Source organism: Anomaloglossus baeobatrachus, chromosome 2 (genome assembly GCF_048569485.1).
Source record: "Anomaloglossus baeobatrachus isolate aAnoBae1 chromosome 2, aAnoBae1.hap1, whole genome shotgun sequence".
Lineage (NCBI taxonomy): Eukaryota > Metazoa > Chordata > Amphibia > Anura > Aromobatidae > Anomaloglossus > Anomaloglossus baeobatrachus.
This window is the reverse complement of record NC_134354.1, coordinates 419767699-419791244: the sequence shown is the minus strand read 5'-3', so window position 1 is coordinate 419791244 and position 23546 is coordinate 419767699. Positions and strand designations below refer to the sequence as shown.

General features: G+C 46.6%; 10 non-coding genes and 2 pseudogenes across 10 annotated transcripts; all 12 read left to right on the top strand.

The window, feature by feature from the left end:
* The first annotated feature begins 393 nt into the window (after window positions 1-393).
* On the top strand, window positions 394-591 carry LOC142292604 (U2 spliceosomal RNA). Its single transcript, XR_012750739.1, has one exon. It is a non-coding gene; the product is annotated as a U2 spliceosomal RNA (small nuclear RNA).
* A 1315-nt stretch (window positions 592-1906) lies between these two features.
* On the top strand, window positions 1907-2102 carry LOC142292484 (U2 spliceosomal RNA). Its single transcript, XR_012750642.1, has one exon. It is a non-coding gene; the product is annotated as a U2 spliceosomal RNA (small nuclear RNA).
* A 1322-nt stretch (window positions 2103-3424) lies between these two features.
* LOC142292547 (U2 spliceosomal RNA) lies at window positions 3425-3613 on the top strand. The gene has a single exon (XR_012750693.1). It is a non-coding gene; the product is annotated as a U2 spliceosomal RNA (small nuclear RNA).
* Window positions 3614-4936: 1323 nt separating this feature from the next.
* On the top strand, window positions 4937-5129 carry LOC142292579 (U2 spliceosomal RNA). The gene has a single exon (XR_012750718.1). It is a non-coding gene; the product is annotated as a U2 spliceosomal RNA (small nuclear RNA).
* A 1353-nt stretch (window positions 5130-6482) lies between these two features.
* Window positions 6483-6666, top strand: LOC142292506 (U2 spliceosomal RNA). Its single transcript, XR_012750660.1, has one exon. It is a non-coding gene; the product is annotated as a U2 spliceosomal RNA (small nuclear RNA).
* A 6293-nt stretch (window positions 6667-12959) lies between these two features.
* LOC142293289 (U2 spliceosomal RNA) lies at window positions 12960-13153 on the top strand. The gene has a single exon (XR_012751261.1). It is a non-coding gene; the product is annotated as a U2 spliceosomal RNA (small nuclear RNA).
* Window positions 13154-14729: 1576 nt separating this feature from the next.
* LOC142292570 (U2 spliceosomal RNA) lies at window positions 14730-14921 on the top strand. Its single transcript, XR_012750709.1, has one exon. It is a non-coding gene; the product is annotated as a U2 spliceosomal RNA (small nuclear RNA).
* Window positions 14922-16536: 1615 nt separating this feature from the next.
* LOC142292565 (U2 spliceosomal RNA) lies at window positions 16537-16724 on the top strand. The gene has a single exon (XR_012750704.1). It is a non-coding gene; the product is annotated as a U2 spliceosomal RNA (small nuclear RNA).
* Window positions 16725-18124: 1400 nt separating this feature from the next.
* LOC142292729 (U2 spliceosomal RNA) lies at window positions 18125-18266 on the top strand (annotated as a pseudogene).
* Window positions 18267-18963: 697 nt separating this feature from the next.
* Window positions 18964-19157, top strand: LOC142293228 (U2 spliceosomal RNA). The gene has a single exon (XR_012751212.1). It is a non-coding gene; the product is annotated as a U2 spliceosomal RNA (small nuclear RNA).
* Window positions 19158-21358: 2201 nt separating this feature from the next.
* Window positions 21359-21551, top strand: LOC142293154 (U2 spliceosomal RNA). Its single transcript, XR_012751147.1, has one exon. It is a non-coding gene; the product is annotated as a U2 spliceosomal RNA (small nuclear RNA).
* Window positions 21552-23119: 1568 nt separating this feature from the next.
* On the top strand, window positions 23120-23332 carry LOC142292527 (U2 spliceosomal RNA; annotated as a pseudogene).
* The last annotated feature ends 214 nt before the right edge of the window (window positions 23333-23546 follow it).

Sequence of the window (23546 nt, the reverse complement as noted above, 5' to 3'; positions counted from 1 at the left end):
CCCTAAAGGAGGAGTTATTCAGATTCCTTGCAGTGGGCGGCGACTGCAAAACGCACCATTCTTCTTGTTTTTGCTCTGCAAAGCAGCCTTTTCAAGGGTTGGCTTGGGTGACAAAATGTCTTCTGTAGGCGTGGGTTTGTCTCCCTCTCGCTCTCTCTCCCTAAGATGTGTCCGGCATAGGCCAGGGTGCCACTCGAGGCCCAAACCAATTCTGGTTATCGCTTCTCGGCCTTTTGGCTAAGATCAAGTGTAGTTTGGGAGGGTACTACCTTGGTTGGTGCTGAAAGGTGCCAGGGTATTGCACAACTGCTGGCCTTGGGGGAGTGTGCATCGTAGGATGTCATAGCCCTCTTGTGACGGACAGTTACCTGGGCAACGAGAGGCGGTCACTTTATTATTTTCAAACTCATCCTTCAAAAAAAAAAAAAAAAAAAAAAATCTGTTCTTATCAGTTTAATATCTGATACGTCCCCTATCTGGGGACCATATATTAAATGGATTTTTAGAACAGGGAGATGGAAAAAGAGCTTGCTCTGTCCACTCCACGCATTGACCTGGTATTGCAGTACCTCCAGGACCGGTGCACCCCTTCTTAACCCAGTTTCCAAAAGCAGAACTCAATTCACCTGATTCATATTAGCCCGATTTAATGAATTGGAAGAAAGCATACGTCTTCATATGCACCTCAATTTGGCCCATTCACTTTTCACACTTCCTCCTTTTGTTTTTTATCGTTCACACTTTTTACTTTCTTTATTCATCCAAATAGCAAACTCATCACCACTCAACCTGACCAACTCGACTATGTCCCTTGCTGCAGTATCTTGTTCTCCGTCTTATCTAGATCATTTGCAATTGAATGGAATAGATCCCTTTTGGACAAAGTGGATTCACCTGCTGCTGCTGCAGTGACCACAGGTGTGATAAGATCTAGAATTGGCATCCGCAATATAAGGAACGTCAAATACTAAGAAAGGGCGGCCTATGAAAGAATTACTACTTTCAATAAGTACACTTAAACGGCTAATTGGGAATAGAAAAACTGTAAAAAGCCCTCTGAGAAAGCCCCCCTCTAACCTTTGTTAGTAAGCTTTTCTGTAGTCGCCTGTTGATGTATTTTCCGTTTGAACTGTGCACAACATGAAGAGACGGAACACTGGCGGCTTGTCACAATGCCCCCGCTGACATCACAATAGCGCTGCTGCCTAGAAAACAAGCTGCGCAGCAGAAGTTGTTCTTTGGGTGGGAGGGTGGGCTAGTGGAAGGAGGGGGCAAGTTCTTTTTTTCCCGGGTGGTAGGGGGATGACAGGAGAAGAAATGCGGGTGGTGAGAAGGGTACAGAGGGCAGGGTTTGGGGGCTGGGAAGGAAAGGGAAAAGATTAGGGTTTGGGGATGATGAAAGGGCTTTCTACGGGTAAGGATGGCAAAGGGTGGCAGTGACGGAAAGTCAGGCAACCTGTCCTGTCCGTCTTTTTGTATCGTGAATTGGAAAGACTGCAAGGGGGAGGGGAGTTGCTTGCGCCCTAAAGGAGGAGTTATTCAGATTCCTTGCAGTGGGCGACGACTGCAAAACGCACCATTCTTCTTGTTTTTGCTCTGCAAAGCAGCCTTTTCAAGGGTTGGCTTGGGTGACAAAATGTCTTCTGTAGGCGTGGGTTTGTCTCCCTCTCGCTCTCTCTCCCTAAGATGTGTCCGGCATAGGCCAGGGTGCCACTCGAGGCCCAAACCAATTCTGGTTATCGCTTCTCGGCCTTTTGGCTAAGATCAAGTGTAGTTTGGGAGGGTACTACCTTGGTTGGTGCTGAAAGGTGCCAGGGTATTGCACAACTGCTGGCCTTGGGGGAGTGTGCATCGTAGGATGTCATAGCCCTCTTGTGCCGGACAGTTACCTGGGCAACGTGAGGCGATCACTTTATTATTTTCAAACTCATCCTTCAAAAAAAAAAAAATCTGTTCTTATCAGTTTAATATCTGATACGTCCCCTATCTGGGGACCATATATTAAATGGATTTTTAGAACAGGGAGATGGAAAAAGAGCTTGCTCTGTCCACTCCACGCATTGACCTGGTATTGCAGTACCTCCAGGACCGGTGCACCCCTTCTTAACCCAGTTTCCAAAAGCAGAACTCAATTCACCTGATTCATATTAGCCCGATTTAATGAATTGGAAGAAAGCATACGTCTTCATATGCACCTCAATTTGGCCCATTCACTTTTCACACTTCCTCCTTTTGTTTTTTATCGTTCACACTTTTTACTTTCTTTATTCATCCAAATAGCAAACTCATCACCACTCAACCTGACCAACTCGACTATGTCCCTTGCTGCAGTATCTTGTTCTCCGTCTTATCTAGATCATTTGCAATTGAATGGAATAGATCCCTTTTGGACAAAGTGGATTCACCTGCTGCTGCTGCAGTGACCACAGGTGTGATAAGATCTAGAATTGGCATCCGCAATATAAGGAACGTCAAATACTAAGAAAGGGCGGCCTATGAAAGAATTACTACTTTCAATAAGTACACTTAAACGGCTAATTGGGAATAGAAAAACTGTAAAAAGCCCTCTGAGAAAGCCCCCCTCTAACCTTTGTTAGTAAGCTTTTCTGTAGTCGCCTGTTGATGTATTTTCCGTTTGAACTGTGCACAACATGAAGAGACGGAACACTGGCGGCTTGTCACAATGCCCCCGCTGACATCACAATAGCGCTGCTGCCTAGAAAACAAGCTGCGCAGCAGAAGTTGTTCTTTGGGTGGGAGGGTGGGCTAGTGGAAGGAGGGGGCAAGTTCTTTTTTTCCCGGGTGGTAGGGGATGACAGGAGAAGAAATGCGGGTGGTGAGAAGGGTACAGAGGGCAGGGTTTGGGGGCTGGGAAGGAAAGGGAAAAGATTAGGGTTTGGGGATGATGAAAGGGCTTTCTACGGGTAAGGATGGCAAAGGGTGGCAGTGACGGAAAGTCAGGCAACCTGTCCTGTCCGTCTTTTTGTATCGTGAATTGGAAAGACTGCAAGGGGGAGGGGAGTTGCTTGCGCCCTAAAGGAGGAGTTATTCAGATTCCTTGCAGTGGGCGGCGACTGCAAAACGCACCATTCTTCTTGTTTTTGCTCTGCAAAGCAGCCTTTTCAAGGGTTGGCTTGGGTGACAAAATGTCTTCTGTAGGCGTGGGTTTGTCTCCCTCTCGCTCTCTCTCCCTAAGATGTGTCCGGCATAGGCCAGAGTGCCACTCGAGGCCCAAACCAATTCTGGTTATCGCTTCTCGGCCTTTTGGCTAAGATCAAGTGTAGTTTGGGAGGGTACTACCTTGGTTGGTGCTGAAAGGTGCCAGGGTATTGCACAACTGCTGGCCTTGGGGGAGTGTGCATCGTAGGATGTCATAGCCCTCTTGTGCCGGACAGTTACCTGGGCAACGTGAGGCGATCACTTTATTATTTTCAAACTCATCCTTCAAAAAAAAAAAAAATCTGTTCTTATCAGTTTAATATCTGATACGTCCCCTATCTGGGGACCATATATTAAATGGATTTTTAGAACAGGGAGATGGAAAAAGAGCTTGCTCTGTCCACTCCACGCATTGACCTGGTATTGCAGTACCTCCAGGACCGGTGCACCCCTTCTTAACCCAGTTTCCAAAAGCAGAACTCAATTCACCTGATTCATATTAGCCCGATTTAATGAATTGGAAGAAAGCATACGTCTTCATATGCACCTCAATTTGGCCCATTCACTTTTCACACTTCCTCCTTTTGTTTTTTATCGTTCACACTTTTTACTTTCTTTATTCATCCAAATAGCAAACTCATCACCACTCAACCTGACCAACTCGACTATGTCCCTTGCTGCAGTATCTTGTTCTCCGTCTTATCTAGATCATTTGCAATTGAATGGAATAGATCCCTTTTGGACAAAGTGGATTCACCTGCTGCTGCTGCAGTGACCACAGGTGTGATAAGATCTAGAATTGGTATCCGCAATATAAGGAACGTCAAATACTAAGAAAGGGCGGCCTATGAAAGAATTACTACTTTCAATAAGTACACTTAAACGGCTAATTGGGAATAGAAAAACTGTAAAAAGCCCTCTGAGAAAGCCCCCCTCTAACCTTTGTTAGTAAGCTTTTCTGTAGTCGCCTGTTGATGTATTTTCCGTTTGAACTGTGCACAACATGAAGAGACGGAACACTGGCGGCTTGTCACAATGCCCCCGCTGACATCACAATAGCGCTGCTGCCTAGAAAACAAGCTGCGCAGCAGAAGTTGTTCTTTGGGTGGGAGGGTGGGCTAGTGGAAGGAGGGGGCAAGTTCTTTTTTTCCCGGGTGGTAGGGGGATGACAGGAGAAGAAATGCGGGTGGTGAGAAGGGTACAGAGGGCAGGGTTTGGGGGCTGGGAAGGAAAGGGAAAAGATTAGGGTTTGGGGATGATGAAAGGGCTTTCTACGGGTAAGGATGGCAAAGGGTGGCAGTGACGGAAAGTCAGGCAACCTGTCCTGTCCGTCTTTTTGTATCGTGAATTGGAAAGACTGCAAGGGGGAGGGGAGTTGCTTGCGCCCTAAAGGAGGAGTTATTCAGATTCCTTGCAGTGGGCGGCGACTGCAAAACGCACCATTCTTCTTGTTTTTGCTCTGCAAAGCAGCCTTTTCAAGGGTTGGCTTGGGTGACAAAATGTCTTCTGTAGGCGTGGGTTTGTCTCCCTCTCGCTCTCTCTCCCTAAGATGTGTCCGGCATAGGCCAGGGTGCCACTCGAGGCCCAAACCAATTCTGGTTATCGCTTCTCGGCCTTTTGGCTAAGATCAAGTGTAGTTTGGGAGGGTACTACCTTGGTTGGTGCTGAAAGGTGCCAGGGTATTGCACAACTGCTGGCTTTGGGGGAGTGTGCATCGTAGGATGTCATAGCCCTCTTGTGACGGACAGTCACCTGGGCAACGAGAGGCGGTCACTTTATTATTTTCAAACTCATCCTTCAAAAAAAAAAAAAAAAAATCTGTTCTTATCAGTTTAATATCTGATACGTCCCCTATCTGGGGACCATATATTAAATGGATTTTTAGAACAGGGAGATGGAAAAAGAGCTTGCTCTGTCCACTCCACGCATTGACCTGGTATTGCAGTACCTCCAGGACCGGTGCACCCCTTCTTAACCCAGTTTCCAAAAGCAGAACTCAATTCACCTGATTCATATTAGCCCGATTTAATGAATTGGAAGAAAGCATACGTCTTCATATGCACCTCAATTTGGCCCATTCACTTTTTACACTTCCTCCTTTTGTTTTTTATCGTTCACACTTTTTACTTTCTTTATTCATCCAAATAGCAAACTCATCACCACTCAACCTGACCAACTCGACTATGTCCCTTGCTGCAGTATCTTGTTCTCCGTCTTATCTAGATCATTTGCAATTGAATGGAATAGATCCCTTTTGGACAAAGTGGATTCACCTGCTGCTGCTGCAGTGACCACAGGTGTGATAAGATCTAGAATTGGCATCCGCAATATAAGGAACGTCAAATACTAAGAAAGGGCGGCCTATGAAAGAATTACTACTTTCAATAAGTACACTTAAACGGCTAATTGGGAATAGAAAAACTGTAAAAAGCCCTCTGAGAAAGCCCCCCTCTAACCTTTGTTAGTAAGCTTTTCTGTAGTCGCCTGTTGATGTATTTTCCGTTTGAACTGTGCACAACATGAAGAGACGGAACACTGGCGGCTTGTCACAATGCCCCCGCTGACATCACAATAGCGCTGCTGCCTAGAAAACAAGCTGCGCAGCAGAAGTTGTTCTTTGGGTGGGAGGGTGGGCTAGTGGAAGGAGGGGGCAAGTTCTTTTTTTCCCGGGTGGTAGGGGGATGACAGGAGAAGAAATGCGGGTGGTGAGAAGGGTACAGAGGGCAGGGTTTGGGGGCTGGGAAGGAAAGGGAAAAGATTAGGGTTTGGGGATGATGAAAGGGCTTGTTACGGGTAAGGATGGCAAAGGGTGGCAGTGACGGAAAGTCAGGCAACCTGTCCTGTCCGTCTTTTTGTATCGTGAATTGGAAAGACTGCAAGGGGGAGGGGAGTTGCTTGCGCCCTAAAGGAGGAGTTATTCAGATTCCTTGCAGTGGGCGGTGACTGCAAAACGCACCATTCTTCTTGTTTTTGCTCTGCAAAGCAGCCTTTTCAAGGGTTGGCTTGGGTGACAAAATGTCTTCTGTAGGCGTGGGTTTGTCTCCCTCTCGCTCTCTCTCCCTAAGATGTGTCCGGCATAGGCCAGGGTGCCACTCGAGGCCCAAACCAATTCTGGTTATCGCTTCTCGGCCTTTTGGCTAAGATCAAGTGTAGTCCCTTCATTGGGTTTGCCTTGGTCTTGGCTGGGAGGGGCCCGGGCTTGCACAACCGCCGGCCTTGGGGATTGTTGCGCCTTTTGGTGCTTACGTCCCCCTTGTGGCTGGTGGTTCCTGGGCTTGGGAGGCGATCACCTGCGGCACTGCGCTTTTGTGTGGTGTCCGATGCCCGTTTCTGAAAATTGCGGATGAAATCTCATCTGTTCTTATCAGTTTAATATCTGATACGTCCCCTATCTGGGGACCATATATTAAATGGATTTTTAGAACAGGGAGATGGAAAAAGAGCTTGCTCTGTCCACTCCACGCATTGACCTGGTATTGCAGTACCTCCAGGACCGGTGCACCCCTTCTTAACCCAGTTTCCAAAAGCAGAACTCAATTCACCTGATTCATATTAGCCCGATTTAATGAATTGGAAGAAAGCATACGTCTTCATATGCACCTCAATTTGGCCCATTCACTTTTCACACTTCCTCCTTTTGTTTTTTATCGTTCACACTTTTTACTTTCTTTATTCATCCAAATAGCAAACTCATCACCACTCAACCTGACCAACTCGACTATGTCCCTTGCTGCAGTATCTTGTTCTCCGTCTTATCTAGATCATTTGCAATTGAATGGAATAGATCCCTTTTGGACAAAGTGGATTCACCTGCTGCTGCTGCAGTGACCACAGGTGTGATAAGATCTAGAATTGGCATCCGCAATATAAGGAACGTCAAATACTAAGAAAGGGCGGCCTATGAAAGAATTACTACTTTCAATAAGTACACTTAAACGGCTAATTGGGAATAGAAAAACTGTAAAAAGCCCTCTGAGAAAGCCCCCCTCTAACCTTTGTTAGTAAGCTTTTCTGTAGTCGCCTGTTGATGTATTTTCCGTTTGAACTGTGCACAACATGAAGAGACGGAACACTGGCGGCTTGTCACAATGCCCCCGCTGACATCACAATAGCGCTGCTGCCTAGAAAACAAGCTGCACAGCACAACTTGTTCTTTGGGTGGGAGGGTGGGCTAGTGGCAGGAGGGGGCAAGCCGTTTTTTTTCCGGGTGGTAGGGGGATGACAGGAGAAGGGATGCGGGTGGTGAGAAGGGTACAGAGGGCAGGGTTTGGGGGCTGGGAAGGAAAGGGAAAAGATTAGGGTTTGGGGATGATGAAAGGGCTTTCTACGGGTAAGGATGGCAAAGGGTGGCAGTGACGGGAAGTCAGGCGACCTGTCCTGTCCTGTCTGTCCTTTTTGTATCATGAATTGGAAAGACTGCAAGGGGGAGGGGAGTTGCTTGTGCCCAAAAGGAGTAGTTATTCAGATTCATTGCAGTGGGCGGCGGCTGCAAAACGCACCATTCTTCTTGTTTTTGCTCTGCAAAGCAGCCTTTTCAAGGGTTGGCTTGGGTGACAAAATGTCTTCTGTAGGCGTGGGTTTGTCTCCCCTCACTCTCTCTCCCTAAGATGTGTCCGGCATAGGCCAGGGTGCCACTCGAGGCCCAAACCAATTCTGGTTATCGCTTCTCGGCCTTTTGGCTAAGATCAAGTGTCTTGCCAGAAGGTTCCCAATTGCTACCCTTGGCCTTGTAGCTTAAATGGCTACATGCTGCTATTGGGGGTAGTGAGCAGAAAACGAGAAGGCGACGCCTTTTGGCTAGGATCGTGTGTCTTAGCAGGAGGTCCTCAATTGCTACCCTTGGCCTTGTAGCTTAAATGGCTACATGCTGCTATTGGGGGTAGTGAGCGAGGCTGTTAACCCTTGGTGATCCAGGAGGTGTTTTGAAGATGGGCGCCACCGTCCGTTTTGCTGGGACCGGGGATACCCGGGTCCGTTTTGGTTTCCGTATTGATGTCGCAGAGGAAAAGTTGCAGCATTTCCATCTGGAATACTTGGTGAACAAAGTTCTATATGACATCCTGGATGTGAAGAAGAATGAGATCGTTTGTCTTCAGGAGTTCAGACGAAGTGGACGGTATGTGCTTGTCCTTTCCCATATTGGCGCTTGCCAGAATCTTTATCGGTCCTTGTTAATGAATACTACTAACTCTTTGCTGAGTGGACTTGACTTTACCCTGCTTTATTCTAAGGGCGATGTTCCTTTAGTGGTGTTTATGCACAACCCTTTTGTTAATGTGGCAGAAATCACAGACTTCCTGATGAAGCATTGCAGCTATGTTCATTACTCACACAAAATTACCAACAAGGAGGGACTCTGGACAGGCAAGCATAAATATTTTGTGCGTTTTGGGGTGGACCCTCAGGGCCCTGGGGGTTTCCGCCACCCTCCCTCTACTTTTCATATTGGGAAAGATTCTGGTTACCTGTTCTATCCAGATGCCCCTTATGTTTGCCGGAAATGTAATGTTTTTGGTCACACTCAGGATAAGTGTCCTTATGAAGCAACCTGTAGGAAATGTAACCAGGTGGGGCACATGGCTAGGCATTGCAGCAACCCCATTGTTTGCAATGCTTGTGGAGAAGTCGGGCATGCCTATCGGGACTGCAGGAACCGCACTAAGACCAGGCTATACGCTCAGGTGGTCGCAGCGGCACCTGTAGCTCCTGTTAAGGCTGCTCCAGCTGCTAGTCACCCTGTTGCTGTTTCTGCTAATGACCCTGTTCTTCTCCCTGTTACTACTGCTCAGGATTTGGATAAAGCTCCTGCAGTCTCTCCATGTCCACCTGATCAAGGAATGGAGGTCTCCGAGCTGGAAGCTGATCTCCCTTGTCACTCTGCTGCCTGTGGCGAGGGGGAAATCGAGGAGGATTTGAGCAAGTCCCCTGCGCTGTCATGGGGTACAACAAAGTCTCTGGTGAGCATAGATGGTAGTCCAGCTGGGCAGGGGGATTTTTCTGCTTCAGCTGCAGTCAGGTCATCGGAGGAGGGGGAGTTTATGGCTGCTAAGAAATTAAAGCTTGCAGACAAGGGGTGGAGCACTGTCAGTACTGCAAGTGCAAGCCCTTTGAGTGATCGGGTCTACCCTGACATTAGCTTTTCACCTGGAGTTGATGATTTTTTTGGGGAGGTTGCAGACACTCACTGCTTTGTGTCTCCCTGCCAGCCTCCAGAAGGAGAAGGTTGAGGCGAAGATGGCCAGCTTACGGTTACCTGGTTAAACTAGTAAGAACATGGCTCCCAAAACTACATGTAATGTCCTATCCTTGAATGTGAGACAAATTAAATCCAGAGGAAGAAGAGCTACTATCCTCAAATATGTTTCTAAAATAGGTGCAGATATCTTTTGTTTGCAGGAGTGCGGACTGTTTGATGCTCCTACGGATCAAGATTGGCCTCATGGACAACACATTTGGTCTGGTTCGTCTGTAAATAAAAATGATGGTGTGGGGATTCTGTTGGGTAACAAGGACTTTTCTTTTGATAGTTATACAGTAGTGGAGGTGGGGAGATGTATCATTGCAATTATTAACTATAGAGGGTGGCGGGTTAGGATTGTTAATGTATATTGTCCTACGAGAAAAGAAGATCGTTTAGCTCTGTTAGAGAAAGTTGGTTTATTTTTGCCAGGAAAAATGCCTACTATTTTTGTTGGGGATTTTAATTGTACGACGGAAGGTAATATGGATGTAACCGGGAAAAAGCTGTTACATATCATTTCTGATTTTTCTTTCTCAGATGCCGCTGTTGTAAAGCTGGGCAATCCACCACCACCTACGTACAAGGCGGACAGAGGAGGTATAGAATCACGGATTGACCGTATGTTTTTTTCTAAAAATATTGAGTGTGTAAGGTTTGAACAGTGTGCGGTTCCTTTTTCGGACCACGAATGTTTGAAGGGTGTGTTCAGAGGGGATGGTGGACCTGTAAAGAGGGGTGCTGTATGGAAGTTAAATGTGAGATTGCTAGAGGATGCAAAAGTGATGAAAGAGTTTAAAGAAGAGTACCGAAGATGGGGGTACTACAAAAACAGGTTTGCAAGTGTGTTAGAGTGGTGGGATTGGGTTAAAGGGGAGATTAAAACTTTTTTCAGGAAATGGGGCTACAAAAAAGCTACCATGTATCGTAATAAATTTAAAGATGTGAATACTCGGATTGATTGGTTACAAAAGTGTAGTAGGTCTGGGATTGATGTAAGTGATTCGTTGGTGGAGGCAAAAAATGAGTTGAAATGTCTGATTGAGAAAAAGGGTAAGGAAATTATCTATAGGACGAAAGTTGAACATTTGGATAAGAATGAGAAATGTACCAGATATTTCTTTAAAAAAATGAATGGGAAGAAAGTAGATATGGATGTGATTGTGGATGAGAATGATGTTCCTGTGACTGGTGAAAGTGTGATTGACGAGGTGAAAGCCTTTTACAGCAGACTGTATGGAGAGAAGTGGATTGATTCTGGTCTAATGACTGAAGTGTTGGCTAGCATGGAGTGTAGACTAGGCAAAGATGAGTGTGAGGATTTGTGTGATGAGGTGGTTCTGGATGAAGTGAGAAAGGTTGTGTTTAGTGCACAAAAGAATAAAACTCCTGGAAAGGATGGCTTGCCAATTGAACTATATGTGAAAGCATGGGAGTGTATGGGCACGGATCTGACGGAGATATGTAAGTATATGTGGGAAACTGGTATGCTGTGTGACTCTATGAAAGAAGGGGTAGTGGTACTTATCCATAAGAAGGGGGAAAAGAGTAAATTGGGGAATTGGAGGCCTATTACGCTTCTGAATTCTGATTATAAGGTTTTCAGTAAACTATTAGCTAATCGTATGCGTGAAGTGCTTGGGAAGGTTGTAAAGGATGATCAAGTGTGTGCTGTGCCTGGAAGGAGCATCAGTGATAACTTGTTGTTGTTGAGGGATGTTATTGGTGACTGTAAGACTAGAAAGCAGAAGTGCATGTTGTTGGCTCTTGATTTTGAGAAAGCGTTTGATAGGGTGTCGCATGTTTTTATGTTTGAGGTCTTGAATAGTATGGGTTTTCCTAAGAAGTTCTTGGATGGTGTGAGATGTCTGTATGGTGGTGTGACAAGTGAATTCTTAGTGAATGGATGTTTGAGTGGGAAAGTACAGATCAAGTCAGGTGTCCGTCAGGGGTGTCCAATGTCCCCTGTTTTATTTGTCAGTGTGATTGAGCCTTTGTTATGTATCATCAGGCGTGAGAAACTGATAAGAGGGATGTTAATACCTGGTAGTGGCGGTAAGAATGTGAAGGTGCTTGGCTATATGGATGATGTAGTGATAGTGAGTGAGAGTATTGCGTCTATGACTAGAGTAAAGCTGTTGTTGGATTTCTTCTGTGGCGCGTCTGCCTTTAAAGTCAACTGGAATAAATGTTGTTTTAAGTGTTTTGGTGATAGTAGTGTTAAGATGGACGGAGTGACAAGTGTGGATGGTCCAATCAAAGTGCTGGGTGTGTTGTTTAATGATGATCTGAGAGGTACGGAGAGTTGGGAAGAATGTGGATTGCGGATTGAGAGGAAACTGAATTTCTGGAGAATGCGTGATCTGACATTGAATGGTAAAGTTTTGATTATTAAGGCCGTGCTGCCGATTCTCCTTTATATCTCTGGGGTCTTCCCATCCCCATATAAAAAGATAAAAAGAGTAGAGAAACTGATTTTTACCTTTTTTTGGGGGAGCAAAATGGAAAAATTAAAAAGGGAGCATTTATACAAGGCCTGTCATTATGGGGGTTTAAACTTTCCAAATATTGAAATCTTTCTTAGTCTTCATTATATTAAGACGGTAGTAATCCTAATGGGAAAGAACAATAAAGGGGCCTACATGGTGAGGTATATGGCGGGCTGGATGCTGTATGGCTTGTGTTGGGTACAAAGGGATGCGCGTGTGCCTGTGTCGTTCAAGTGTCCAGTCTGGTACGACATAATTGAGAGGTTTATTAGAAAAAATGATTTGCTGGCTGTACCTATGAGTGAGTTCAGAGCAGCGAAGAGAGTGATGAAAAGGATGAGAGCGAATGAGGTAGAATGTAATATTAATGATTTGAGAGGGAATGATGTGTCAGATGCATGGAAGAAACTGAGTACACCGGGTATGTCTAATAAGCAGAGGGATGTTGTGTGGTTGGCATTGCATGATATCTTACCTGTGAGAGAAGTGCAGAAGAGAAGGGACCTGATTAGAACGGATGTGTGCCCACGGGAGGGATGTGGTGCCCGTGAGACCGTGAGACATGTCATGTGGGACTGTGATTACGCCTATAGTGTGTGGAAATGTGTAGGAGGCCTGTGTAAGGGGCTGGCTGGTGTGAACCATATTAATTGGAGGGTGGCTATGTTTGGCATTGGCGCATGTGGGAGTGTTAAAGAGAGGATTTTGTGGCTTATCATGGCTTGTGTGATGGAAAGCTTATGGGATGTCAGAAATTTGGGACTTTTTAAAAGGAAGGTGGTTCCTATTAACGACTGTGTAAGATTAATTCTTTCCAGACTTTATGTTATTTACCAATGGGATAAGAGTAGAGGTGGTGGTGGATTGGACGCTGAAGGCATATGGAAGGTTTTAAAGTGGCATTATTTGGTGAAGTATCAATAAGAGGTAAATTCTCTGTTTTTCAGTATTTTCGGTTTTTTTGTGATACTTTCTTTGGATATGTACTGCAATACTTTTTGGAGAATTAAAAAAAAAGAATATAACCATTGTGATGAGTTTGGATAAACAGCAAAGTTGTAAACTTGATATTGTTGTTTTTAACTAACCTGAATGGTTATAAAAAAAAAAAAAATCTGTTCTTATCAGTTTAATATCTGATACGTCCCCTATCTGGGGACCATATATTAAATGGATTTTTAGAACAGGGAGATGGAAAAAGAGCTTGCTCTGTCCACTCCACGCATTGACCTGGTATTGCAGTACCTCCAGGACCGGTGCACCCCTTCTTAACCCAGTTTCCAAAAGCAGAACTCGATTCACCTGATTCATATTAGCCCGATTAATGAATTGGAAGAAAGCATACAACTTCATAGGCACCTCAATTTGGCCCATTCACTTTTCACACTTCCTCCTTTTGCTGTTTATCTTTCACACTTTTCACTTGCTTTATTCATCCAAATAGCAAACTCATCACCACTCAACTTGACCAACTCTGCTATGTCCCGTGCAGTATCTTGTTCTCCGTCTTATCTAGATCATTTGCAATTGAATGGAATAGATCCCTTTTGGACAAAGTGGATTCAGCTGATGCTGCTGCTGCAGTGACCACAGGTGTGAGAAGATCTAGAATTGGCATCTGGTGCGATCTCTCCGCTTCCACTCCAAATAAAGTTACCTGTTTATTCCTATCATGCATTGGTTTTTGGTGTTTTCTTTGAGCAATGATGATGGCTTCAGTGGTCTGTTGGCTCCCCCTCCTGGAGGAAGAGTTTGCTTGCTCTTGGACATTCTAAAAGAGAGGTCATGATAGACATTTAGCTTCTGAGCACAATTGGGGACAGTCATGGGTGATGAATGATTTGCAACCTGCTGCGAAGCCTGATACCGCAATATAAGGAACGTCAAATACTAAGAAAGGGCGGCCTATGAAAGAATTACTACTTTCATTAAGTATACTTAAACGGCTAATTGGGAATAGATAAACTGTAAAAAGCCCTCTGAGAAAGCCCCCCTCTAACCTTTGTTAGTAAGCTTTTCTGTAGTCTGCCTGTTGATGTATTTTCCGTTTGAACTGTGCACAACATGAAGAGACGGAACACTGGCGGCTTGTCACAATGCCCCCGCTGACATCACAATAGCGCTGCTGCCTAGAAAACAAGCTGCACAGCACAACTTGTTCTTTGGGTGGGAGGGTGGGCTAGTGGCAGGAGGGGGCAAGCCGTTTTTTTTCCGGGTGGTAGGGGGATGACAGGAGAAGGGATGCGGGTGGTGAGAAGGGTACAGAGGGCAGGGTTTGGGGGCTGGGAAGGAAAGGGAAAAGATTAGGGTTTGGGGATGATGAAAGGGCTTTCTACGGGTAAGGATGGCAAAGGGTGGCAGTGACGGGAAGTCAGGCGACCTGTCCTGTCCTGTCTGTCCTTTTTGTATCATGAATTGGAAAGACTGCAAGGGGGAGGGGAGTTGCTTGTGCCCAAAAGGAGGAGTTATTCAGATTCATTGCAGTGGGCGGCGGCTGCAAAACGCACCAATCTTCTTGTTTTTGCTCTGCAAAGCAGCCTTTTCAAGGGTTGGCTTGGGTGACAAAATGTCTTCTGTAGGCGTGGGTTTGTCTCCCCTCACTCTCTCTCCCTAAGATGTGTCCGGCATAGGCCAGGGTGCCACTCGAGGCCCAAACCAATTCTGGTTATCGCTTCTTGGCCTTTTGGCTAAGATCAAGTGTAGTTTGGGAGGGTACTACCTTGGTTGGTGCTGTAAGGTGCCAGGGTATTGCACAACTGCTGGCCTTGGGGGAGTGTGCATCGTAGGATGTCATAGCCCTCTTGTGACGGACGGTTACCTGGGCAACGAGAGGCGGTCACTTTATTATTTTCAAACTCATCCTTCAAAAAAAAAAAAAAAAATCTGTTCTTATCAGTTTAATATCTGATACGTCCCCTATCTGGGGACCATATATTAAATGGATTTTTAGAACAGGGAGATGGAAAAAGAGCTTGCTCTGTCCACTCCACGCATTGACCTGGTATTGCAGTACCTCCAGGACCGGTGCACCCCTTCTTAACCCAGTTTCCAAAAGCAGAACTCGATTCACCTGATTCATATTAGCCCGATTAATGAATTGGAAGAAAGCATACAACTTCATAGGCACATCAATTTGGCCCATTCACTTTTCACACTTCCTCCTTTTGCTGTTTATCTTTCACACTTTTCACTTGCTTTATTCATCCAAATAGCAAACTCATCACCACTCAACTTGACCAACTCTGCTATGTCCCGTGCAGTATCTTGTTCTCCGTCTTATCTAGATCATTTGCAATTGAATGGAATAGATCCCTTTTGGACAAAGTGGATTCAGCTGATGCTGCTGCTGCAGTGACCACAGGTGTGAGAAGATCTAGAATTGGCATCTGGTGCGATCTCTCCGCTTCCACTCCAAATAAAGTTACCTGTTTATTCCTATCATGCATTGGTTTTTGGTGTTTTCTTTGAGCAATGATGATGGCTTCAGTGGTCTGTTGGCTCCCCCTCCTGGAGGAAGAGTTTGCTTGCTCTTGGACATTCTAAAAGAGAGGTCATGATAGACATTTAGCTTCTGAGAACAATTGGGGACAGTCATGGGTGATGAATGATTTGCAACCTGCTGCGAAGCCTGATACCGCAATATAAGGAACGTCAAATACTAAGAAAGGGCGGCCTATGAAAGAATTACTACTTTCATTAAGTATACTTAAACAGCTAATTGGGAATAGACAAACTGTAAAAAGCCCTCTGAGAAAGCCCCCCTCTAACCTTTGTAAGTAAGCTTTTCTGTAGTCTGCCTGTTGATGTATTTTCCGTTTGAACTGTGCACAACATGAAGAGACGGAACACTGGCGGCTTGTCACAATGCCCCCGCTGACATCACAATAGCGCTGCTGCCTAGAAAACAAGCTGCACAGCACAACTTGTTCTTTGGGTGGGAGGGTGGGCTAGTGGCAGGAGGGGGCCAGCCGTTTTTTTTCCGGGTGGTAGGGGGATGACAGGAGAAGGGATGCGGGTGGTGAGAAGGGTACAGAGGGCAGGGTTTGGGGGCTGGGAAGGAAAGGGAAAAGATTAGGGTTTGGGGATGATGAAAGGGCTTTCTACGGGTAAGGATGGCAAAGGGTGGCAGTGACGGGAAGTCAGGCGACCTGTCCTGTCCTGTCTGTCCTTTTTGTATCATGAATTGGAAAGACTGCAAGGGGGAGGGGAGTTGCTTGTGCCCAAAAGGAGGAGTTATTCAGATTCATTGCAGTGGGCGGCGGCTGCAAAACGCACCATTCTTCTTGTTTTTGCTCTGCAAAGCAGCCTTTTCAAGGGTTGGCTTGGGTGACAAAATGTCTTCTGTAGGCGTGGGTTTGTCTCCCCTCACTCTCTCTCCCTAAGATGTGTCCGGCATAGGCCAGGGTGCCACTCGAGGCCCAAACCAATTCTGGTTATCGCTTCTCTGCCTTTTGGCTAAGATCAAGTGTAGTCCCTTCATTGGGTTTGCCTTGGTCTTGGCTGGGAGGGGCCCGGGCTTGCACGACCGCCGGCCTCGGGGATTGTTGCGCCTTTTGGTGCTTACGTCCCCTTGTGGCTGGTGGTTCCTGGGCTCGGGAGGCGATCATCCAGGCACTGCGCTTTTGTGTGGTGGCCTGCTGGCCTTCGGGGCTACCTTGATTCTGAAAATTGCAGGTGAAATCTCATCTGTTCTTATCAGTTTAATATCTGATACGTCCCCTATCTGGGGACCATATATTAAATGGATTTTTAGAACAGGGAGATGGAAAAAGAGCTTGCTCTGTCCACTCCACGCATTGACCTGGTATTGCAGTACCTCCAGGACCGGTGCACCCCTTCTTAACCCAGTTTCCAAAAGCAGAACTCGATTCACCTGATTCATATTAGCCCGATTAATGAATTGGAAGAAAGCATACAACTTCATAGGCACCTCAATTTGGCCCATTCACTTTTCACACTTCCTCCTTTTGCTGTTTATCTTTCACACTTTTCACTTGCTTTATTCATCCAAATAGCAAACTCATCACCACTCAACTTGACCAACTCTGCTATGTCCCGTGCAGTATCTTGTTCTACGTCTTATTCAGATCATTTGCAATTGAATGGAATAGATCCCTTTTGGACAAAGTGGATTCAGCTGATGCTGCTGCTGCAGTGACCACAGGTGTGAGAAGATCTAGAATTGGCATCTGGTGCGATCTCTCCGCTTCCACTCCAAATAAAGTTACCTGTTTATTCCTATCATGCATTGGTTTTTGGTGTTTTCTTTGAGCAATGATGATGGCTTCAGTGGTCTGTTGGCTCCCCCTCCTGGAGGAAGAGTTTGCTTGCTCTTGGACATTCTAAAAGAGAGGTCATGATAGACATTTAGCTTCTGAGCACAATTGGGGACAGTCATGGGTGATGAATGATTTGCAACCTGCTGCGAAGCCTGATACCGCAATATAAGGAACGTCAAATACTAAGAAAGGGCGGCCTATGAAAGAATTACTACTTTCATTAAGTATACTTAAACGGCTAATTGGGAATAGACAAACTGTAAAAAGCCCTCTGAGAAAGCCCCCCTCTAACCTTTGTTAGTAAGCTTTTCTGTAGTCTGCCTGTTGATGTATTTTCCGTTTGAACTGTGCACAACATGAAGAGACGGAACACTGGCGGCTTGTCACAATGCCCCCGCTGACATCACAATAGCGCTGCTGCCTAGAAAACAAGCTGCACAGCACAACTTGTTCTTTGGGTGGGAGGGTGGGCTAGTGGCAGGAGGGGGCAAGCCGTTTTTTTTCCGGGTGGTAGGGGGATGACAGGAGAAGGGATGCGGGTGGTGAGAAGGGTACAGAGGGCAGGGTTTGGGGGCTGGGAAGGAAAGGGAAAAGATTAGGGTTTGGGGATGATGAAAGGGCTTTCTACGGGTAAGGATGGCAAAGGGTGGCAGTGACGGGAAGTCAGGCGACCTGTCCTGTCCTGTCTGTCCTTTTTGTATCATGAATTGGAAAGACTGCAAGGGGGAGGGGAGTTGCTTGTGCCCAAAAGGAGGAGTTATTCAGATTCATTGCAGTGGGCGGCGGCTGCAAAACGCACCATTCTTCTTGTTTATGCTCTGCAAAGCAGCCTTTTCAAGGGTTGGCTTGGGTGACAAAATGTCTTCTGTAGGCGTGGGTTTGTCTCCCCTCACTCTCTCTCCCTAAGATGTGTCCGGCATAGGCCAGGGTGCCACTCGAGGCCCAAACCAATTCTGGTTATCGCTTCTCGGCCTTTTGGCTAAGATCAAGTGTAGTATCTTTCGAAAAGGTGGTTTAAGGCTCCGGCCACCTTAGTACAATGATGCAATGCACACTGGAAGGTTGCGCTTGTTAGTACTTTGGGAGGATAGTATATCCATCTAGAGGAAACCATGGCCCTACCAGGATCGAGGCTATTAGACTGAGTAAGTGTGGGGGTTATGGTGCAATGTGCCCCAGGAATGGACACCCTGGAGGGAGTCTGAACTTGCTAGGTTGGGACCCTGGTAAGCCTCAGACTCTGTCGCATGCCGCGCCTTGCCTATTCATACTTTCCAAGCATATTGCCCTATCCCGGCCTTCTGGCTAAGAAGGGAAATTTTTATAATCCCGGTCGGAGGTCCGGTCAGCTTTGGGCTGAGAAACCAACACCCGGTTGGAGGTCCGGGTCAGCTTTGGCTGAGAAACCAACACCCGGTTGGAGGTCCGGTTAGCCTTGGGCTGAGAAACCAACACCCGGTTGGAGGTCCGGTCAGCCTTGGGCTGAGAAACCAACACCCGGTTGGAGGTCCGGTCAGCCTTGGGCTGAGAAACCAACACCGGTTGACGGTCCGGGCAGTCTCAGCTGCGAAACCAACGACTAGTAGCTCCCTACTCCACTTGGGTAAGATGCCTCGGTGGACGCTGGGAGCAACAACAAGGCTCAACCAGGCTTCGGCTTGGGGGAGCACCGAAGATCCCTGACCCTCGCTGTGGCCTTCTGGCTCGGAGGGACGGGGTTGATTTTTGGGGATCCTCTTCTCACGGAGGGGTCCACACGAATCCTAGCCTTTGCACTGTTTTTGGTGTGACTTCGGTCATGCATTTTTGCGGTGCTTTGGAAAGCTTCATTAAATCAAATCTGTTCTTATCAGTTTAATATCTGATACGTCCCCTATCTGGGGACCATATATTAAATGGATTTTTAGAACAGGGAGATGGAAAAAGAGCTTGCTCTGTCCACTCCACGCATTGACCTGGTATTGCAGTACCTCCAGGACCGGTGCACCCCTTCTTAACCCAGTTTCCAAAAGCAGAACTCGATTCACCTGATTCATATTAGCCCGATTAATGAATTGGAAGAAAGCATACAACTTCATAGGCACCTCAATTTGGCCCATTCACTTTTCACACTTCCTCCTTTTGCTGTTTATCTTTCACACTTTTCACTTGCTTTATTCATCCAAATAGCAAACTCATCACCACTCAACTTGACCAACTCTGCTATGTCCCGTGCAGTATCTTGTTCTCCGTCTTATCTAGATCATTTGCAATTGAATGGAATAGATCCCTTTTGGACAAAGTGGATTCAGCTGATGCTGCTGCTGCAGTGACCACAGGTGTGAGAAGATCTAGAATTGGCATCTGGTGCGATCTCTCCGCTTCCACTCCAAATAAAGTTACCTGTTTATTCCTATCATGCATTGGTTTTTGGTGTTTTCTTTGAGCAATGATGATGGCTTCAGTGGTCTGTTGGCTCCCCCTCCTGGAGGAAGAGTTTGCTTGCTCTTGGACATTCTAAAAGAGAGGTCATGATAGACATTTAGCTTCTGAGCACAATTGGGGACAGTCATGGGTGATGAATGTTTGCAACCTGCTGCGAAGCCTGATACCGCAATATAAGGAACGTCAAATACTAAGAAAGGGCGGCCTATGAAAGAATTACTACTTTCATTAAGTATACTTAAACGGCTAATTGGGAATAGACAAACTGTAAAAAGCCCTCTGAGAAAGCCCCCCTCTAACCTTTGTTAGTAAGCTTTTCTGTAGTCTGCCTGTTGATGTATTTTCCGTTTGAACTGTGCACAACATGAAGAGACGGAACACTGGCGGCTTGTCACAATGCCCCCGCTGACATCACAATAGCGCTGCTGCCTAGAAAACAAGCTGCACAGCACAACTTGTTCTTTGGGTGGGAGGGTGGGCTAGTGGCAGGAGGGGGCAAGCCGTTTTTTTTCCGGGTGGTAGGGGGATGACAGGAGAAGGGATGCGGGTGGTGAGAAGGGTACAGAGGGCAGGGTTTGGGGGCTGGGAAGGAAAGGGAAAAGATTAGGGTTTGGGGATGATGAAAGGGCTTTCTACGGGTAAGGATGGCAAAGGGTGGCAGTGACGGGAAGTCAGGCGACCTGTCCTGTCCTGTCTGTCCTTTTTGTATCATGAATTGGAAAGACTGCAAGGGGGAGGGGAGTTGCTTGTGCCCAAAAGGAGGAGTTATTCAGATTCATTGCAGTGGGCGGCGGCTGCAAAACGCACCATTCTTCTTGTTTTTGCTCTGCAAAGCAGCCTTTTCAAGGGTTGGCTTGGGTGACAAAATGTCTTCTGTAGGCGTGGGTTTGTCTCCCCTCACTCTCTCTCCCTAAGATGTGTCCGGCATAGGCCAGGGTGCCACTCGAGGCGCAAACCAATTCTGGTTATCGCTTCTCGGCCTTTTGGCTAAGATCAAGTGTAGTGTTGTTCGAAGAGGTGGTTTAAGCTCCAGGCCACCTTAGTACAATGATACAATGCACACTGGAAGGTTGCGCTTGCTAGTACTCTGGGTAGATAGTATATTCATCTAGAGGAAAACATGGCCCTACCAGGATTGAGGCTATTAGACTGAGTAAGGGTGGGGGGCTATGGTACAAAGTGCCCCAGGACTGACGACCCTGGAGTGAGTCTGAGCTTGCTGGCTTGGGACCCCGGCAAGCCTTGGGCTCTGTAGCACACCGTACCTTGCCTTTTCATACTTTTTGAGCATATTACCCTATCCCGGCCTTCTGGCTAGGAAGGGAAATTTTTATAATCCCGGTCGGAGGTCTGGTCAGCTTTGGGCTGAGAAACTAACACCCGGTTGGAGGTCTGGGTCAGCTTCGGCTGAGAAATCAACACCCGGTTGGAGGTCTGGGTCAGCTTCGGCTGAGAAACCAACACCCGGTTGGAGGTCCGGTTAGCCTTGGGCTGAGAAACCAACACCGGTTGACGGTCCGGGCAGTTTCGGCTGCGAAACCAACAACTAGTAGCTCTCTACTCCACTTGGGTAAGATGCCTGGGTGGACGCTGGGAGCAACGACAAGGCTCAACCAGGCTTCGGCTTGGGGGAGCACCGAAGATCCCTGACCCTTGCTGTGGCCTTCTGGCTCGGAGGGACGGGGTTGATTTTTGGGGACCCTCTCCTCACGGTGGGGTCCACACGAATCCTAGCCTTTGCACTGTTTTTGGTGTGACTTCGGTCATGCATTTTTTGTGGTGCTTTGGAAAGCTTCATTAAATCAAAAATCTGTTCTTATCAGTTTAATATCTGATACGTCCCCTATCTGGGGACCATATATTAAATGGATTTTTAGAACAGGGAGATGGAAAAAGAGCTTGCTCTGTCCACTCCACGCATTGACCTGGTATTGCAGTACCTCCAGGACCGGTGCACCCCTTCTTAACCCAGTTTCCAAAAGCAGAACTCGATTCACCTGATTCATATTAGCCCGATTAATGAATTGGAAGAAAGCATACAACTTCATAGGCACCTCAATTTGGCCCATTCACTTTTCACACTTCCTCCTTTTGCTTTTTATCTTTCACACTTTTCACTTGCTTTATTCATCCAAATAGCAAACTCATCACCACTCAACTTGACCAACTCTGCTATGTCCCGTGCAGTATCTTGTTCTCCGTCTTATCTAGATCATTTGCAATTGAATGGAATAGATCCCTTTTGGACAAAGTGGATTCAGCTGATGCTGCTGCTGCAGTGACCACAGGTGTGAGAAGATCTAGAATTGGCATCTGGTGCGATCTCTCCGCTTCCACTCCAAATAAAGTTACCTGTTTATTCCTATCATGCATTGGTTTTTGGTGTTTTCTTTGAGCAATGATGATGGCTTCAGTGGTCTGTTGGCTCCCCCTCCTGGAGGAAGAGTTTGCTTGCTCTTGGACATTCTAAAAGAGAGGTCATGATAGACATTTAGCTTCTGAGCACAATTGGGGACAGTCATGGGTGATGAATGATTTGCAACCTGCTGCGAAGCCTGATACCGCAATATAAGGAACGTCAAATACTAAGAAAGGGCGGCCTATGAAAGAATTACTACTTTCATTAAGTATACTTAAACGGCTAATTGGGAATAGACAAACTGTATAAAGCCCTCTGAGAAAGCCCCCCTCTAACCTTTGTTAGTAAGCTTTTCTGTAGTCTGCCTGTTGATGTATTTTCCGTTTGAACTGTGCACAACATGAAGAGACGGAACACTGGCGGCTTGTCACAATGCCCCCGCTGACATCACAATAGCGCTGCTGCCTAGAAAACAAGCTGCACAGCACAACTTGTTCTTTGGGTGGGAGGGTGGGCTAGTGGCAGGAGGGGGCAAGCCGTTTTTTTTCCGGGTGGTAGGGGGATGACAGGAGAAGGGATGCGGGTGGTGAGAAGGGTACAGAGGGCAGGGTTTGGGGGCTGGGAAGGAAAGGGAAAAGATTAGGGTTTGGGGATGATGAAAGGGCTTTCTACGGGTAAGGATGGCAAAGGGTGGCAGTGACGGGAAGTCAGGCGACCTGTCCTGTCCTGTCTGTCCTTTTTGTATCATGAATTGGAAAGACTGCAAGGGGGAGGGGAGTTGCTTGTGCCCAAAAGGAGGAGTTATTCAGATTCATTGCAGTGGGCGGCGGCTGCAAAACGCACCATTCTTCTTGTTTTTGCTCTGCAAAGCAGCCTTTTCAAGGGTTGGCTTGGGTGACAAAATGTCTTCTGTAGGCGTGGGTTTGTCTCCCCTCACTCTCTCTCCCTAAGATGTGTCCGGCATAGGCCAGGGTGCCACTCGAGGCCCAAACCAATTCTGGTTATCGCTTCTCGGCCTTTTGGCTAAGATCAAGTGTAGTTTGGAAGGGTACTACCTTGGTTGGTGCTGGAAGGTGCCAGGGTATTGCACAACTGCTGGCCTTGGGGGAGTGTGCATCGTAGGATGTCATAGCCCTCTTGTGACGGACAGTTACCTGGGCAACGAGAGGCGGTCACTTTTTTATTTTCAAACTCATCCTTCAAAAAAAAAAAAAAAAAAGAAAAAAAAAAATCTGTTCTTATCAGTTTAATATCTGATACGTCCCCTATCTGGGGACCATATATTAAATGGATTTTTAGAACAGGGAGATGGAAAAAGAGCTTGCTCTGTCCACTCCACGCATTGACCTGGTATTGCAGTACCTCCAGGACCGGTGCACCCCTTCTTAACCCAGTTTCCAAAAGCAGAACTCGATTCACCTGATTCATATTAGCCCGATTAATGAATTGGAAGAAAGCATACAACTTCATAGGCACCTCAATTTGGCCCATTCACTTTTCACACTTCCTCCTTTTGCTGTTTATCTTTCACACTTTTCACTTGCTTTATTCATCCAAATAGCAAACTCATCACCACTCAACTTGACCAACTCTGCTAT